This window comes from Cynocephalus volans, chromosome 6 (genome assembly GCF_027409185.1).
Source record: "Cynocephalus volans isolate mCynVol1 chromosome 6, mCynVol1.pri, whole genome shotgun sequence".
Classification (NCBI taxonomy): Eukaryota; Metazoa; Chordata; class Mammalia; order Dermoptera; family Cynocephalidae; genus Cynocephalus; species Cynocephalus volans.
This window is the reverse complement of record NC_084465.1, coordinates 146,447,810-146,466,944: the sequence shown is the minus strand read 5'-3', so window position 1 is coordinate 146,466,944 and position 19,135 is coordinate 146,447,810. Positions and strand designations below refer to the sequence as shown.

Genomic DNA, 19,135 nt, shown 5'->3' with positions numbered 1-19,135 from the left:
TGTAGGGCCGTTGGCCTTGCTGTTTCCTCTGCCCTGGAGTTTTGCAAAGCTGGTGTTTCTTCATTTAGGTGGCAACTCAAATCTTAGAGCATTTCTTCCTACCTTCCCAAAATAAAGTATCTCACCCATCCCTCTGGTCACTGTTTTCTTTTCTTCTTTGCCCTTTATCTGTTTATCTGTTTACTGGTTCATTATCTGTTTTCTACTGATAAAAATAGCTTCACATCTGTCTTGTTGAATGTTTCACTCTGAGTGCTTAGCAGAGTGCCTCATTCATTGCAGGATCTAGTATTTGATGATTAATATTGGTTACATGTTTGATGAGTAAATGAATAAAAGAATAATCTTAGAGGTACATTATTTAAACAAACAAAAAAAAGAATATTAGTGGTGGAACTTCAAATATTATTGTGGAAAAAAATTTTTTGGAGGGTGTTCTTCCCAATTTGTTCATAGTAGGCAATACTAAGTTCCTCTTTTTTTTTTTTCTTTGTTTACATAATTTAAAAATAATTAGATCTCAACACTAAGTTACTTGCTCAGAGTACTTACTCTGGGACACAGTTTCAGACTATTGTCTAGGATTCCATTTATTACAAGGGTTCTGTGAAAACTCTTTGTTTAGTAATGAGATTACTCTCTTCTCCAAAGAACTTTACCTTATTTTCAGGAAATAAGAGACAAAAAATAATTCATCTTATTCTTTGTATTGGGTTTTTTTTTGTCCTTTTTAAGTTTATGTTTACCTTAACATTCCCTTCCTTGCTTAGGTCTGACTTTTGTCAATCTCCATTTTTTTCCACTATTATGTAATTCACGGAGTCGTTGGAGGAAGTGCTTAATTTCAAATAGCCTGTTTTAGAACTTCATGGGAATAGCAAGAAGAACCAATAGAATAGTAAGGCAGCTAGAGAGAGTTAAGCGAGAGTGGTGCCTAGGGGAGAGGTGCTTCACCCCCCTCTAAAGTGTCTAGGAAGACACCAGACCAAGCCGATGTGGTCTGAGAGTTCAAATTGCCTTAACTAGGGGTCATTGATCCTTCTTTCAACTCCCTCCTGCTCTCTCCCCTTTAGATATTCAAAGTTTATGTCACATCTGCTATTACGTTCTTTATTATAATTCCTTATCATTCCCTACAGTAGCAGAGCTTTCCAATTTACGTCATCTGAATTTCTTCCCGTAGTCTGCTTTGGTTGCTTTATTTATTTTGTACTTTGGATCCTAAATTCACCCTATCAGGGAATTTTCCTGTTCTCCTGTTTACTGTGTAGTGCTATCTACGTATATGTTGGATAAACTGCACTCAGGAAGGAGTACGGGGCCACCGCGGTCACTTTGTAGAGTTCTTTAACAGAGCTGAAAGTGGCTGATGCCAGTTTATGTTTTGGATGGCCCTCAGATGCTGAGCATATTTTCCTGTATTTTCCTCTGTGGTGGAAGAGTCAGTCCCCTGGATACCCTCAGAGCCTGTCTTTATCATTCTCTGCACCTTACTCACTTTTCTATTCTGATAGTAATACATGCTCACTATGGAACACAGAAAGGCAATTAAAAAAAAGTCATGTATAATCTCCCCAAAGGTGAAAACATTTTATGCCTTTTCTTCGCGTAGGACGATCTTATGCGGCATTTAAAACATATCCACGAGACCGCTCTAAATCCAAACGATATTACAGATTAAATGTTATTCACCAAGTTCGCAGGGGGTAAGAAAGCTCGCATCTGACAAATGAACCCGGGCGTCCGGGGCTCTCTTCAGGGCGGCTGCTTGTGCAGAACACACGCCCTATTCCGCAGCCACCTGGGACTAAAGCACCAAGGGCGAGCGAACCGGGCCGGCGGGGGGCGGAGCTTGCGATGATTGAGAGGAGGAGGAGGAGCTACAGAGCTGTCACCAATCAGGGCTCCGCTTTGTTTTCTAGTACCGACCAACGAGGGAATTCTGCCGGATAGGCTGTCTTCAAATCAGAGACGCCTACCATTTTCACAGCCTATCAGCAGGCGCCTCTGACAAAGCGTCCGCGGCGCACACGCCCCGCGGCCGGTGAGGCCCCGCCCCTCCCCGCCCCTCCGGAGAAGCCCCTCCCTTCCGAGGGAGGGGGCCGAGTCGGTTACTCGCTGGGCTGGAGGTGGGGGCCGGGCTGCCGCTGGGCTCGTGCGTTCTGCGCCCGCCGCGGCGGTGCCGAGTCCGCTGGCTTCTGATTGTCCTCTGCGGCGGTCGCTGCCTCCCTGCCTCCGGGCCCGGGGCTTCAAGGGCCAGAGCGGGCGCGCCTCCCGCGGACCACGGCTGCCCAGAACAGGTAATGGGGCGCCGGGGGCTGCAGCGCTTAGGAGAGCCCCGAGCTCGATGCGGGCGGCGGGGTCTGCTCCGCTTGCTGCTGCCGCCGCCGGCGACCGGGCCGAGCGGGGCCGCGGTCTTGAGAGCCTCCTGCCGGCCTCGAGGCGCCTCCGCCCGGGAGCCCGCGGCGGCGGCGGCACCTTGCGGGGCGGTGGGGGCGGGGCCGGGCGGGGGAGGGGCGGGGGCAGCTGCGGGCGGGACCCCCTGGGGACCCCGCGGGACTCGGGCTGAAGCGGCAAGCCGACGGGAGGGCGGGGAGGACGTGCAGGTGGAGGGGACGCTGCGGAGTTGAGTCAGAGTCAGGCTCCGAGGGAAGAGCACCTTCCGATAAGTAGCGATAAGCTGGGAGGTGGTGGCTTTTTTTTTTTTTTTTTTTAATTTCCCTGAGCGAGAAAGGCGTCTTTACTTGGGTCGCGTTGATCACACATTTTCTGGAGACAGGCTCTTGGAGTGCGACTTAAACGTTAACAGTCTTTACTTATTTATTTACTTTAAAAATTAAAAACAGTCTTTCATGGGAACTTGTTTGGGGGCTTTTTCTTAAGTGACAAGTAGACCCAGCAGTGTGACTCACTTTTGTCTGGGCTGAAGTGGCAAACGGTGTGATAGGAAAGAGGGGGAGGAATGTTCATGAGGAATGCCGGTGCAGGTCTGAAAGGACTGTGGGGGTGGCACCTTGTTTCTGTCACTCTGCCGTGGGTGGGAGTAGAATTGTGATTCTTTTTTCGTTTTCTAGTTTTTAAAAACAGCATTCAAAAAGAGGAAAAAGGCCTCTCTGAAAACAATCTGGATTCTAGGCTTTAGGGATGCACCTGCGACTCATGCAGTAATACTTTGCAGATAAGTCCTAGGCGATTAGACGATTTGCTTATAAAGAAGCACCTTGAATTGCTTGCTTTTTCTTTGACGTGCTCAGTATACCATTTGTTCACAAGTGAAATGATGAATGTCACCAATCCATGGCAAAGGGATGGCCATTGGAAAGTGTTCTCTCAGCCCACGTCCTCTCTGGTTCTACAAAACTGTTCCTTTTAAGTGTTTTAATTGAGAACCTCATAGCACTGTATCAGTTTCAGAATGCCATCTTCCTACTCTCCTGAGGTAGGTTAAGCATAGTGTGCCCATTTTACAGGTACATAAACTGAAATCCCTGGAGATGAAAAGAATTCTGCTCCAATTACTTGCCTTCTTCTTTATTTTATACCTGTGATTGGTCTAATCCAAGATCTGGCAAAGGTTCCCACCATCAAGCAAGCTTCTGCATACCGACTTGATCACAAGTATAGGAATTAGAAATGGAGATGGCTGTTTTCAAAGTAAAGAAATACGAGTATCTTTGTTTTTGTTTTTGTTTCCTTCCTAGGTTGCTAAGATAGTTTGAATTTCACCAGAAAGGTAATTTTCCACACAAGCAAAACAAAACAAACGAAACTTAGCAGTGCCATGTGAAAATCTCTGTTTTGAATTTTGGGAAGCTTTCCAAATGAGAGAACCTTATTTATGTTTGCATCTCTAGCTTGGCAGTGGACTTTAATACTATTTTCTGAATTGAATTGAGATAGTTAATATGCATAAGGCAAATACAAATGAAGTGTAATGCATTTTGGTCAACTTATGACTTTGTTTTGGGAAATCTAAATGTATAGGAGGGTTGAAAATGCAAAAAATACTTTAAAAGTTAGAATAACTCAAGCTTGAGAGTTTGGGGGTTAGTGTGGAGCAGGTGTAGATGGGTAGTTGGGAGTCAACTCTCAAATGATGTCAAGGCTTAGGGAACTCTAGAGAGTTGTTAGGTTATGCTACATTTATTAGTTACCAGGAATATGGAAATGTTTTATGAATTACTGAATGGAACCGTTCTAATCATGAGGTAATCCTTTGTTTTGTGGTTGATACATCTGTTGCATGTTACGTATATATTTTAACATGACTTATCTCTGTAATATATAAGGCATCCCCTACACGAGGCCTGTCAAGCCTAGCCCTGCATTCATTCACTCATTTATTTATGTATGCCTTAGTGCCATTACTTAACGTTTACTGTCCTGTCAAATTAAAATTTCTAGCTCCCAGGCAAAAATTTCCATCAAGAAACCTTTATCATCTGTTAATGTGTAAAGAAAGTGAGTGATTTCTTCTTATGAGCCAAGCTCTCTTGTAGTGTGGGAAACTGGAAAGTGATTCTGGCTGTAAAGTATTTGCTTGTATCCTTACCTGCTCCCCTGACCCTCAAGGTTTTCGGGGTTTGAGGTTTTGGGTTTTTTGGTTTTTTTTTCTTTTTAAATTAATTACAACATTGCATGACTTCCACTAGATGGTGCACTGGGGGCTGCTTATTGGAGATTTCAAACATTTCTTTTTTCTTATCATAAACGTTTCACTGACAAAGAAGCAAACATACTGCAATTGTTTCTGTCATAATTGCAGTTCAACCAGAATTGCAATGAATGACTTCAGTGAGTTTTATTAAATGAGATTATTTGGAAGAAAATGGTAGTTTAAAGTGAGGGAAATTGTTAGTAATTTCAGAAATAACCTCTCCTGCAAAGCTCTCTGGTTCTCCCTGTGGTCAGAAACCCAGACCAGAGTGTAGATTTATTGGTCCTTATTAATGTATATTTAAATGGCTTGTGTTTTGTTTAAATCTTATATAAACTGGGACTGAGCTATTTGAACATTTTCTTATGCTTTGCTTTCTTAGGTTACTGATTGATTAAAAGAAATGGTAAAGTGGGTATGTGTATGTAGCAAGATTATTTGCTACCTACTATAAACAGATGCTTAAGTTAAAACAAAAAAATTCCAGGTATGTAAAAGTTTTTTTTTTCTTGAATTCTCATTTAATAAATCTTTCTATTAGGATAATAGTATTAGGATAATAATCAACTTGCTTTATTTACTTATGAAAGACAGGGGGCATTCTTCTCCCTCTAATGATAGGAGCTATTAGTCAGGCTCCTTTGTTACTGATTGGATTGCTCCTTACTGATTGTTACAAAAAGGAGTTGAGAAAACATAGCTGTTGCTTTGAAAAAAAGTAATACCTTTTTTTAGGTATAGAAATGGCAATGTTAGTGGAGAATAAAGACTAGCTGGGATAGTTTCTTGGAACCACCTGTGGTTCTCAGAGGATTTGATGATGATTTGGGAGAGAGAAAATAAATAGGGTCCATCCCTTCTCCTAAGGTAGTTCTTGGCAGTGTTGCCAGCCCTTGGGGGAGTGTGCTTGATGGAGTTTGGATGTACTGTCCTCCCAGAACTCATGTGGAAATTTTTTTTTTTTTTTTTTTTTGTCTTTTTCGTGACCAGCACTCAGCCAGTGAGTGCACCGGCCATTCCCATATAGGATCCGAACCCGTGGCGGGAGTGTCGCTGCGCTCCCAGCACCGCACTCTCCTGAGTGCGCCACGGGCTCGGCCCCTCATGTGGAAATTTGATCACCAAAGTGGCAGTGTTGGGAGCTATTTGAGTCATGGGGGCAGATCCCTTGTGAATGGACTGATGCTCTCCCTGCAGGGTGGAGGTATGAGTGAGTTCTCGCTCTATTAGTTCCCGCAAGAGCTGGTTGTTTAAAAGACCCTGGCACCTCCTCTCTCTCTCTCTCTCTCTCTCTCTCTCTCTCATATTTCCTCTTGCCATGTGCCATGTGATCTGCTTGCACCCACCGGCTGCCTGCCACTTTCCACCATGAGTAGAAGCAGCCTGAGGCCCGTGCCAGATGCAGCTGTCCCAGAATCATGAGCCAAATAAACTTCTGTTCTTTATACATTACCCAGTCTCAGGTATTCTGTTATTGCAGTACAAAAGGGACTTAAACAGTGGTTATGGAAAGGTGGTGCTTGTAAGTAGGCAGGTAGATCAAAAAGCTGCCCTTGTGCAGGCTTCCCAGAACTCTCTTTACCTGTGATGACTTTGATTAGGTCAATAAGCATTTTAAGTCAGGTTTACAGGTCTCTCTTGATCCAGACTTGGGCTAGGTACTCTTCAGTTTTCTAATTTATGTTTTCAATTTATGAATAAGTAGGATCTTGAACTTTATAAAATTAATGACCGGAATATGCAAGTGAACAGCTTCAAAGAGTTATTTGTCTTATGGTAGATGGTAGGCTCTCTTACTATGGTAGGTGCTTGAATATACTTGTACTTATTTCTCATACTTTTTATTCCTTTAAAAAAAAGAGACCTTATTAGAAATAGGCAAACTTGAATACATATAGAGCTGTACTGTTCAAATTGAAGACTTGGGTTGGGGAAAAAAGGCTCTTGGACTACGTATAGATTTGAAAAGAGAAGGATCAGGTAGGATGTTATAAAGGACAGGTGTAGGTGAGGGGCAGGGATAATGTTAGCACCTTGTGCTGTAGTGTATGCAGTAATAGCGTCTGATATGTAATTAGGTGTTGATTACCTTGATACAAACATGCCCTTTGAAAGACAGTTTTTCTATACATGTGTACTGAAGGCAATTTGTATCTCAAGATTCTCATATTTCTGAGAGTCATAATTTCTTTTTTGGCAATTGTAAGCTTGTTGAAGTGATGTAAACATTTGGAGTTGAGCCTGGGAGAAAAAGGATTATGGAATTATGGCTGAAGATTTATCAAACTTCTACTGCCTGATATTCAAAATATTTTTTTTTCTCTTCCTAATATGGCTTCTGATTTAACTAAGAGTCAGTACGGACCTCTGTGCTTTTTGCATGTTTTGAATTTAGTTCAGTTCCCAGGAAGGCCCATCAGAGTAGACTTTTTTTTTTTTTTAACTTGGTATAATTAGGGGACAAGTTAGGTATTTTGTCAGGTTTGGGAGAGAAGTTGCTGAGCAGTGAACAGTGAGGAAATGAATTAATGTTATTTTGATTTATTTATAGTTGCAGGGAAAATATAGGAGAATGGTCAGGGCCCCTCAGATGTTCGGAATCTTGCACAGCATTTGATGTAAGTATGCACGTGCACCCAGGTGTTCCTTGGTTATGTCTAATGTAATTGCACATGTGCACCCAGGTGTCCTGGGTTATGAACTTAAGTATAAAGGATGAGTGGCTCTGATCCATGGGGCCCCTCGCCCCCCGGGATGCCCCTGGAGGGGCCACTGGGAGGTTGCTGTTGCTGCAAGCTGTTGCTGCCAGTGGCCCCTGGATGCCCCAAGAGTCCACCACCGCTGCTGCTACTGCTGCTGCTACTGCTGAGGACTGAGCTCGTGCCATCTGCCAATGGCTCCCAGGATCTTTCCCAGTTACCTAGCATGGATCTGCATGTGAGGGGTCTATGATCCAGCTTGGCATGTGAGGGGTCTGGTGACCCAGTCTGTACAATGGGTTTGAAGGGTCTGAGCCCTAGCCCTGACAATACAAATGGAAACTTAGTATAACTAAAATAATCAAACATTTTGGCTTTAATTATGAAAGGCCTAGCCATACAATTGTCTGTAGCTATTGCCTCAACCCGGCAATTGGCGTAATCACCTAGCAATACAGTAGTCATTTAAAATAGGATAAAAATTTTTAGATTTTGGAATTCTCAAAATGGTAATCATTTCACCTTTAACAGTAAGCTTAGTATGAAAAATTTAGACTAGTGGTTCTCAAACTTTAGCATGCCTCTGAATCACCTGCAGGGCCTGTTAAACTTTAGCTCGCCGCCCTTCATCACCAGAGTTTCTGATTCAGTAGGTCTGGGATGGGTCCTTCCTGACAATTTGCATTTCTAGTAGGTTCCAAGGTAATGGTGCTGCTGCTGGTCCAGGGACCACACATTGAAATCCACTGAGTAGATTCTAGGAGATTCTACACTGAAGTGTAGTGGTTAATACAGGCTTTGAAATCTTGAAAGATCTGGATTTGAATCCTTGCTCTGCCACTAATTCTTTGACATCAGGCAAGTACCTTAACCTCTGTTCTCTCATCTGTAAAGAGGAAATAATATAGCATTATGTTGTGAGTATTAAATGAGCTCAAATGTATATAAAAGCACATAGAACAGTGCCTGGCAGGTTGCAAACATGCAGTAAATTTTGGCTTTTAATCATAAACATCAATGAGTGTATGAGTTAAGTAGAATTCTGACTCTTATAAAATTGAGGTAAGATATTTAAGGCCAGAAAATTTTATATTTATTCTCATTTCCTACCACTGTGCTGGGGAAAACAATATGGGTACTCAGTTACTATTGAATGAATGAAGGAAAAATTTGTGGATCTTGGTAATTTTCCAGAAACATTTTTTAAGAGACATAGAATATTCATATTGGTGGTGCCTCCCCTCACACCCTTCCCGCCCTCCAAAAAAGGTTGAATTTTCTGGCCAAAGTATGTTGGACTCACAATAATCCTTGTAGTCCACACTTGATTTAACAGGACTGTTAAAGGTTGTCCCTGATAGTTAAATTACAGGAAGTACTTGAAAGTCACCTTTAGAAAACAGTCTCACCTGGAGTGTAGTGACTTTGTATTTGATCACCTTGAGTGCAGTTCTTAGATCTCTTTTCCCAGCTTGGTGAAGGCCTGGTTAACTTTTTTTGCTGCAGATCTCTGAGTCTACCTCTCTGGCGATCTTCTAAGCAGAAGCCCTGTCTCCATTATTTTCTGTCACAATTACTTGTTTCATTTCCTTTGTAATAGTTATTACACTCTTATCAGACTCCTGTTTACTTTTTTATTGTTTACTTCACTGGAATGAAAGCTCTATGAGGGCAAGGACCTGATCTCCACTACTGGGTCCCTAACATAGGGCATAGTGTCTGGTGTGTGGGGTCTTAATACCTACTGGTTCCATAAAGTAGTGTGTGATATGGAGACTCCTTCCTTTCCTCCCTGCCCAAGTGAGGTGCTCAGTTCATGCCACACTGTCATTCTTGGTGCATGCAGTCTCCCACTTTATTGTGTCCTCCCCATCATGCTCTCCCTTGCCCCCATAGGACCGTCTCTTGGGCAACTGCATAATTTCGTTAAGTCCTGCCAGATTATTATCCAGAATGGCTGTACCAGTTTACACTCTCTGTTGTTCCCCACATTCTTGCTGGCACTTGGTATTTTCTCATCTTATCATTTTTTCCCATCAATGCAGCAGGTGGAACAATCCAGGCACAAAGTGACGTTACTATTAGTGTTCTTAATTTGCAATTCTCTGATGACTAACGTAGTTGACTATCCTATCATATGCGTATTAGCTGTGCGGGTTTCCCCTTTTGTGAGTTGGGCATTTATATATTCTCTACTTTTTCTATTAGGTTTTCAATCTCTTTCCTGCTTTTCTGTTCTTAATTTTCAGGTGTGTTTTGTATAATCTAGAGGTTAATCTCTTGTTGGATTTAAAATGGTGCAGATATCTTTTCTTAGTTTTTAACCTGCCAAGATTTTTCTTTGAAATCCTTCATTAAACAGTATCTTTAATTTTGTTATAATCCATTTGTTTTTTGCATCTTGTGGATCTCCATTCCTGGATAACAAAGGTTTGTTTCTACATTTTCTTTTATGGCAAGCTAATTTTCCCCAATCTCAATAAATAACCTAGTGATTTGTGATGCTACCTCTGTCATACATCAAGGTGTTTCTCTCTCTCTCTCTCTCTCTCTCTCTCTCTCTCTTTCTGTTTTTAGGCTCCCTGCTCTGTTCTGATCAATTTTTCTGTTCCTGTTCTAATTCCACAATGGTTTTGGCTTTATTCTTATTACAGCTTGTTTATTGATATCTAGAAGACTGAGTCACTCCTGTGTTCTTTTTTTTTTTTTTTTGTCCTTTTTCGTGACCGGCACTCAGCCAGTGAGTGCACCAGCCAGTCCCATATAGGATCCGAACCCGCGGCAGGAGCGTTGCAGCGCTCCCAGCGCCGCACTCTACCAAGTGCGCCACGGGCTCGGCCCTCCTGTGTTCTTTTTCAAAAATATTTCGACCCTGGTTTGTATTAGAATTAACTAGGTAGCTTCTAAAAACATTGAAAAATAACCTTGTACATTAACATAAATAACACTTATTTTTGAAAAATAACTTTATGAAGATAATTTAGTGAGGAGAGTGGCATTGCTATACATTTTTGCAACTCTGCAATGTCTGGCTTAGGAGAAGGAGCTGGATTCTCCTATGTGCGTCTGCATCCAGTCTGTTTTGACTTATTGTTTGGTTAAAAAATATGAAGAAAATTCAGCCTCAGACAGGTCTGCAGTTGGAAAAAAGAGTAGTAATTTTAATAGTCTTTTCAGATAATCATGGATGTTCTTTTTGATACTACACCAAAACTCTCCAAGTCATAGTTTTTTAAAGTTTAGTTGTAGAATGTTATCTGAAACTATGTCAGTAAACTTTTCTCACTTTGTTACTTTTAAATCAGTTGGTCTATCTTGAACTTTGAATCTTTCTACCCATGCATGATTTGGAAAATATTGGTTAATGGATTTATATAAATCTCCCCAATGTTGGCACATTTTATAATACCATTTGAAAGAATAATCAAATTTGTTAAAATCACCAGGGATCCCATCAAGTCTCCCCCTCCCCAGCTTTATTGAAGTATAATTGGTATTTTAAAAACTGTATATAATTAATGTATACAATTTGGTAAGTTTGGAAAAATGTATACATTCGTGTTACTGTCACCACAATACATATAATAAACATGTCCATCACCTGCATAAGTTTCTTTGTGTCCTTTTGTGTTTGTGTGTGTGTGTGTGTGTCTGCATGTGTGTTAAGAACACTTCACATGAGATCTACCTGCTCAACAAATGTTTAAGAACCTAATACCTTCTTACTAACTATATAAGTATTGGAAAAGTCATGTTTTGGTGGAAGATATAATTTTTCCAAAAATCTTATTTTCCCTTGAAGTCTTGAATTTTATCATTGGCAGCAAATATGCCTGTTGTTTTCTTGAAGCAACAGGCTTACTCTGATCATTTTTGAGAAAGTGTCTGCCAAATACCCAACTTTCACTACCCATAGTTTGTCTTTTGGTTGTTAGTTCATGTAAAAATGGTATCCTGTGGGAAAGAAAAAGCTGCTAGGTCAGCTTGCCAGTCAAGCACTTGGCACACGTTCTTTGTACCTCTGCAGCACACTTCCCTCTTTCCCATGTGCTTCCTGTTGTGTCACACAGAACGTTAAAAAGATACCTGCTCAAGGGTGGAGATTTCACGCAGCTATTACTTTTCAGTTTCATCGAGCGCATTCTTACATCAAACTGGCATTTTTTCCCACTGTGCATTTGCAGCGTTAAGGACTACCTATACAGTTGGTGCCACTGCCTCAATTCGTGCTAAGGTGCCAGCAGTTTTACACACCCTTGCTTTTGCTAACACCAGCGCCAGCATCTCTTGCCAGCGCAGTTGAGGACCAGCTCTTTGTATTCATCAGTCTCCTCTGAGATTGCTGAACCGCATCCAACTTTGCTTACACGGAAAGCTGTCCTAGAAGCAGGGACCTGCTCCTTCTTGGCTCAGCTGTGCTCTATTTAAGTGAAAGGACGTTTCATAGCACTAGGGAAGAAAGTATTTCTGGTACCAACAACTCCTGACCTGTCTGAAGTTGTTAATATTGCTGTCTTCTCACAATAAATACATCCGTAAATATGCTAATACTTGATCTGCTTTCCTCATCTTTTAAGATGAAGGTAATCACAGAGGACTTGAAGAAGTGTTCTGTTCATTTATCAAGAAGTATTTGGTAACATCGTCATAATTAAAAAACAGGTTAACACCTGTTGTAATGCTTTTTATTTAATATATGGTTTAACATGTTCTTCTGTTCTTTTATTTCCTGTGAATAGTAATCAGATCCTGATGTGATTCAGTTTCTGTTTCTCGGCAAAACTGCTTCTAGGTGGTTGAGTGTACTTCTAACTGGACTCAGGTAATGCTGATTGTCTCTCTTTTGTGATGTTCATGGCCATTGACAATCATTGCCAAGAACCCAATATTTTTAATCAGGATTTTCAAAGTGGTGATCTTTTAATTCTATCTTCCTTTTTTATTATATAAAGAAAAACTTTCCCTCATCAATTATCTAAGATATACTTAACATAGAAAAGATAGGTTAAATGATTGATTTTCTTCTTTTTCTTTTAAATCAGTGTTCAACATTATGAGTTGGTCCTTTAGAGTATAGAACAAGTCTGCTCAGGATGAGTAAAATAAATTGGTCTGTCTATCATTTTCTTTTTTTTTTTGTAACACCAAGCTAAATTACACTGGTTTTTAGGAGTAAATCTAAAGGAAACTTTATATAAAAGTCATTTTGTTATATTCTGAAAGTAGCTTAATCCCTTTGAAATAAATAATGGTAGAAACATCTTGGAGCTATTAAAGGAATTGGATTTTTTTTTTTAATTAAAACAAGATTTGTCTTTGGAATAATGTATTTATTACATATAATTATCCTTTTTACCTATCTTACATTGTGTTACATTGTATTCAGAGTTGAAAATGTGTATGGCATCCTTATCTTCAAAGTGCTTATAATACAAAAAAGTAGGTGAAAAGTTGACCTTTATTAGTGTTATATAAATTTGTTACTGGCATTCCATGGGTAGGGTGATAAACAAACAAAAGTTATATTTGTCACAATATGTCCCCCTCTTTGAAATTTATAATGTTCAGAAATGGATGATAGAGAAGAAAAGAACGTTGTCCTTGGAGAAGAGGGAAGTAGTTGGTGAAATGGATTATTGGAGAGGCAAGTCAGATGGAACTAAAGAGGTTCTGCTGCAGTTAGGATGAGAGAAAAAGCTCGTGTCTTCACTGCAGACTTTTCACCCTGTTTTCCTGCTAATGCTGACGGTGCCTTGAAACAGGTTCTTCTGCTTCCGGCCAGACTTGTTTTAAGCTGCCCCTCCTTCCCTCAGCTCCCTCTCATAACCTGAGTGAGTGCTGAATACACAGTACTTAGTGCCTAGACAACAAAAGATTATGTAAATGTCTGTGTACATTTGTGAGCCCCTCTGGGAACTGGTTGACAGCTGTCGTAATTAACAGTCAGAGTAGTCTTGGTAACACTGGTTTTTCCTGTTCTCTTCCTTTCTTGGGTATTTCAGAATGATATCCTCAGTAACATGCTTTATTAAATCATTTATGTGCATACTGAATATTAAACTCACCACCAAGATCTGATAAAGTGTTTTCAGTTCAGTGTCTTACACTTGATAAATGATAACTAAAGTGATTTTGATTTGGCTTCTGTTGTTGCAAGCACTTCTAACTTCAAGTTGGGTCTAAAATTGGATAATTAAATCTACTCTTTTTTTTTTTTTTTTTTTTTTTTTACATGTGGCACTTACAGTATCCCTGGGGACAGACCATGAATGATATGGCAAGAGTGCTAATCAAAATAGACATTTTCCTGTCACATATTAATTTTGGACTTAATAAAAGCTTTGGAATGCTTTAACGGATTGGGACAAACTTGGAGGTTACAGATAATAGCTGCCATTTATTGATCTCTTACTCTATGCTAAAAAAGCTCTCCCTACATATTCATGCTTGATTCTCACAGCAACCCTGGTAAAGCCAGGATTCAAACCCAATTTATCCATTCTATACATCAGAGAGCAGTGGGTGAGAACTGTATGATTTGTATTCATATTGGAATTTTCTTCTCTTTTATACATATTTAATCTTTCTTTCTTTGGCTGCTTAATCTGGACAAGTACAAGTATCACCTACTTTGGCCCGTGCTCTAAAATTTTTCCACCAAAGTGCACTCCTTAATGGCAGAAGTTTACTTAGGGGAATGCTGGGAGCCCATTCAAAAGTAGCACTTTGCAAGCGTGAGATTGTTCTGAAGTTTTATGTTTGATCTAATAGATTAAAAGTCACTTTCCATTGTGTATAGTTTACACACCAGAAAGATGTGTCATTTTTTACGCCCTCACCTGAATCATACAATGTACCTCAGTTTGAGACACAAGTCTGAGGGACTTTGCGGCAGTATCACAATCAGACGTGGAGTCTACATAATTCACTGGGTTGGTATAGTGGGGGTCAGGTTGGAAGGAGGTCACTGATTTAGTACAGACAGATAATGGCAAGGGGTCAAACTGAGGAGTTAAGGGGTGGTGGGGCAGGAAAGGATTTACTAGAGATTTGGGTGTTATAATTAATGGAATAGATTTGATTACTGGATATTGGGGAGTTAAATTCTCCTGCATCTCAGTTTCTTCCTGGTTTCTGCTGCTGGTTTTCCTTCATGTTCCTGTCACTTAATTGTGGGAGTGTCTTTAATCCTTGACCCACTTATTCAAGCCCCCACACCCCCAATTGTGCCTTTACTCATTGTTTTGGTTTCAGCTATCATTTCTGTATGAGTGACTTCTAAACTGCCTGTGGTTTCATTGAGCTCCAGTTCAGTGAATCCACCTGAGTCCTAATTTGCTGTAAGCAAATTTGCAGGTGCTCACTGCTTGTTTCCTGGATATTTCAGTCTCAGAGTTAGCACGTTTGATTTTAACTTCTCTTCCCTCCAGAGCCTGCTGTAGCAGTTTTAGGTGCTATAAAAATTGATGGGAAGAAAACATCCCCACATCCGCTGTAGCTTAGATTCAGATCCTCATTTAATCAGCCAAGGGTACAAAATCACCTGGAAGGTGGTGACCACGTTGGCTGGATCACACACAGCACATCGTGGCACACCTGTCTCTGGTCCCTTGGTTCCCAGTGAGGCATGCAGCTGCCTGTGCTAATGTCAGGGATTGCATCGCGGTTCCAGTAGAACTAGCAGGAACCATCTGTGCACTTCCTTTTACAGGAATATTCATAAATATCAGGTTCTCCTCGGTTGTGAACAAAATTTAGCTTCCTCAGGGCCAAAAGTCTCACTGAGGAGAAAGAAGGGTGGGCATCCTTCTTAACAAGGACTCTGCCCATTGTCTGCCAGTGTCCTGGGCAGTCTGTTTCCACAGCTCACTCCCTGGTTTGCCCTGGTCACCCAGCTGAAAATCTTAAGGCAGTATACGCTAATGGTTAAGAAAGTGGACTGGAAAACTAAACATTTTGGGTTTCAAATTTCAGCTCTGTTCATTTCTGGTCTTATGAACTTAGGCAGGTTATTTAATCTCTCTAAGTCTCAGTTTTCTCATCTGAAACAGGCTAATTACGGTACCTACCACAAACGATGGTAGTGAGAATTAAATCAGATAACACACAGGAAGCACTTAGTATAGTGCCTGGCACCTATCAAGGGTCAATAAATGGTAGTTGCTTTTCATTATTAATTAACACTATTGTTGTCAAATACCCTGCAGAGCTGAGTTTTCCACCTCTGCTGTCTAGTCAGTAACCAGATGTGGTCTCATGCTGCCATTCCTCTTGCTGTATTACTGCTGCTGCCACCTTCTGTTTAGATTGCAACAATCAGCTCCTAAGCTGACCTTCATGATTCCTCTGCTTTCCACGTGTTAGTACAGAAGTCATCTTCCCTTGTAGAAATGGCTGTCGCTTCTTTGGACCTGCCCCACTACATCTTCATTTCTTTTTTTTTTTTTAAAGATGACTGGTAAGGGGATCTTAACCCTTGACTTGGTGTTGTCAGCACCACGCTCTCCCAAGTGAGCCAACCTGCCATCCCTATTTAGGGATCCGAACCTGTGGCCTTGGTGTTATCAGCACCACACTCTCCCAAGTGAGCCACGGGCTGGCCCTGAGTCTTCTTTTCTCAGTGTGACTTTCAAAGCCTGTCATATTGAGACCTCGGTGTGGATATCTTCCATTACTCATTTTTACACACCCTCCACTCTAGTTGGACATACGTATGTGTTCCAGGACCCACATCTTCTTTCTCTCATTGTCTAAATTGGCACCCTGGATTGCTTCACTAGACACCTGCTCATTTGTCTCTCATGATATCATTTTGGCCCTGTTATGTGGAGGTTGCACGTGTCCTTCATCTGGTCTGTGCTTTCCCCAGTCTGAGATGATCAGGGCCTTGTCAGTCACACCCTCCTCTTGGCTGGTCCCTAGCCTGCCTTAGGATTCTAGATTCTGAGACATTTCATTACTCTCTTGCTGTTATTAATCTAGAGTCAAGAGTACTGGAAATCGCACCAGTCTCCTTTATGCCTAAGCCCTGTTAAAAGGAATTCTTTTCCTTGAACTTGGAATTGCAGCATCACTATATTACTTCTTCATGTCTTATTGTTCCTTAAACAAGTGAATAAGGGGTAGGTGCACAGTAATGTTTCCTTTTTATTTATTTTTATCCTCTTAGGTGTAGAGGTGTTGGCAGTTGCTGAATGAATTTCTGGCTGCTAAAAGGAGGTGGAATGAAAGATGAGTGAGCACGTGTCTGCCTTGTTCCCTTTAATCTCCCCTCATCCCAGGGGTAGCTGGGGATCAGCCTTGCCTGCTGTGGTTGGGCACGTTCAGGAAGCTCCCTAAGCTGTTGCCCTGTTCACATGGCCTCATCTCACATCTCAAGTTCTTACCTTGGCTCTTGACAGTAATAATAATTTGGAGGGATCATTTAGCCACACTTTAGACTCGTGTTTTCTTGGATTTGATGGTGGAGATGTTTTAAGACTAAGAAATTGAGAGGAGGAAAAATAATAGTGTGTCTTTGAGGGTAGGGATTTTGCTCTTATTTGTACACTCCTGCTGCCTATATGGTGTGAATGACTATTGAGTGAATGCATGGATTTCCTAAAGAGCATGCTGCATGTTTCTATAGTGAGCAAATGACCAACCCAAAAGACTAATTCGGAGTTTCACCTCTTAGAAAAGGAGCCACTGTCCTACAGAATGTCTCTATAGGTGACTGGCTTTTGAGGAAAGGCTTGGAAAAATAATGGAGGCAGTGATGAGGGGTGGGAGGGAAGACATTGGGTTTATTTGCAGGAATTGTCTTGAGTAGCTGCTGCTTTCCTGAATCTTCCTCTTAGCACCCTTGGGAGAAAGAGATACTGAGGCTAGTGCCCTTTCTTAGTTGCTGCCCCCAGAGGACTTGCATATAGTTAAGGCCCACCCTGTAGATTAACTTCAGGAGATCAAACCAAAACTAATGACGCCATTCTATTTCAAGAACTATGTTAGGAGTCCAAAATAGAAATTGGCTGCTTGGGGAAGAAGTGAGCTTCACCCAGTTCACCCTGGAGTTATCTAGGCGGGACGTTCCTGATATGTTTCATGTGATATTTTCATTAGGTGAGAGATTTGGATTTTTTTTTTTTAATTTGGGTGAAATTTCAGAAATATTGAATGGCAAAGAGAACACAATAAACAACATATGACCTTTACCCCAAATTAACAGATGTTAACATTTTGGTGTATTTTCAGATTTTTAAAAAATAAAAAGCAATGAAACATTGCAGATAAAGTTGAAATGTACTTTGTTCTCCTTTCTAGTTCTGTTTCTCTATCTCCCCAGAAACAGTTGCTGATATGACATTGTGTGTCCTTTAATCTTTTTTAAAATGTACTTTTACTATGTGCATATATCAATGTTTCCTTAATTTTAGTCTTATGTCCAGTAACAAAAACGATACACTGCATTATTCATGCTGTTACTTTTTACATTTGTCTGTTTTGATAATATGTAGCCATTGTGATATAGAAACCATACCATATTTTCTGTTCTAATTTTTTGTATTGTCTGCACGTGTACCTGGTTGCTAATGTAAATCCATCATTGTTGCCCTAACATTTAATAAAAATCCTCATTTGGTTGTCTGCCTTAAATTGAGTAGAAATTTAAAAATTGGTACTGCCACTAGGTTGAAAGCTTATTGTTTGGCTGAAATCTCCACATGCATTTTAGCAGACAGTCTCAATATTTTGTGTTCCAAAAAGGTGCTGCAGAGGTATTGCAATGGGTGTGGAATAGTTTGCAAAGGCCTTGAGTAGGTGGCCGGGAGATTTTGGCATGAACTGACATATGTAGAAGTGCTGTTGCTAGGGTCACTTTGGGAACTTGTTACTGTGTGGGGAAGTGTTATGTTACCAAAAAAAATTTTTTTTTCTTCTTTATTTGGTAACAGTTATTTGTTTTCTATATTAAAACAATGTCCCCTTTGGTTTAAGAAGTATGCATAAATATGGGCTGGCTGGTTAGCTCAGTTGGTTAGAGCAAGGTGCTGAAAATACCACTATCAAGGATTTGATCCCTGTACTGACCAGCTGCCAAAAAAAAAAAAAGAGAAGAAATACATAAATATAAAAGTCTGTTTCTTTCTCTTTTTTTTGAGGGGTTACTGATTGAATTCAGCAAATGTTTACTGAATGCCTATTTTGTGCTAGATATTGTTCCAGGTACTTGGGACACATCAGAGAACAAAACAAAGAGCCCTCCCTTATGGAACTTACAGTCTGTCCTTTATTATCACCTCACCTGCATATTGTCTGTGACCCTGGGCAAGTCACTGCATGTCTCTGCACCTCTGTCCTCAGCTGCCCAATGCGGGAACAAACAGGACCGGCTCAGACCTGGATGAACATGCCTGATGTACTGTAGACGCCAAACAGGACACCTACCCCAACCCACCCCTCAAACAGGGCTGGAAATTGACTTTTAATAATAAAGAACAATGGGGAGAGGGCAGAGGGAGTTGAGCCGCGTTGTCTGGTGAGCTGTGGTGGAAGTGGGGAGGGCCCAGGCTGCACCAGGACCTGGGCTGGCTGCACAAATTGCTGTGGCTGCTTGGTGGCTGCCGTGTTGGCTAGTTCCTTGCCCTTCCCTGTAGTGCCCGAGCCTCTCCTTGGCCTTCTCCTTGGCTTCCTTGGCCATCTCAACAAGTGTTTTGGAAGCGGCCTCACCTTGCAGCTTGGCTAAGATATATTCTAAACCCTTCATAGTTTTGGTCATGTTGCTTTGAACTGGGCAAGA

General features: G+C 41.1%; 1 protein-coding gene across 2 annotated transcripts in view; it reads left to right on the top strand.

Annotated features, from left to right (window-relative positions):
• Positions 1–2,134: 2,134 nt before the first annotated feature.
• MPP7 (MAGUK p55 scaffold protein 7) overlaps positions 2,135–19,135 on the top strand; it is a 226,494-nt gene continuing 209,493 nt past the window's right edge. For both annotated transcript variants that reach the window (XR_010023832.1, XM_063099009.1), the window contains exon 1: positions 2,135–2,300. The gene's annotated coding sequence lies outside the window, so the exon portion shown is untranslated. The remainder of the gene's footprint in view (positions 2,301–19,135) is intronic.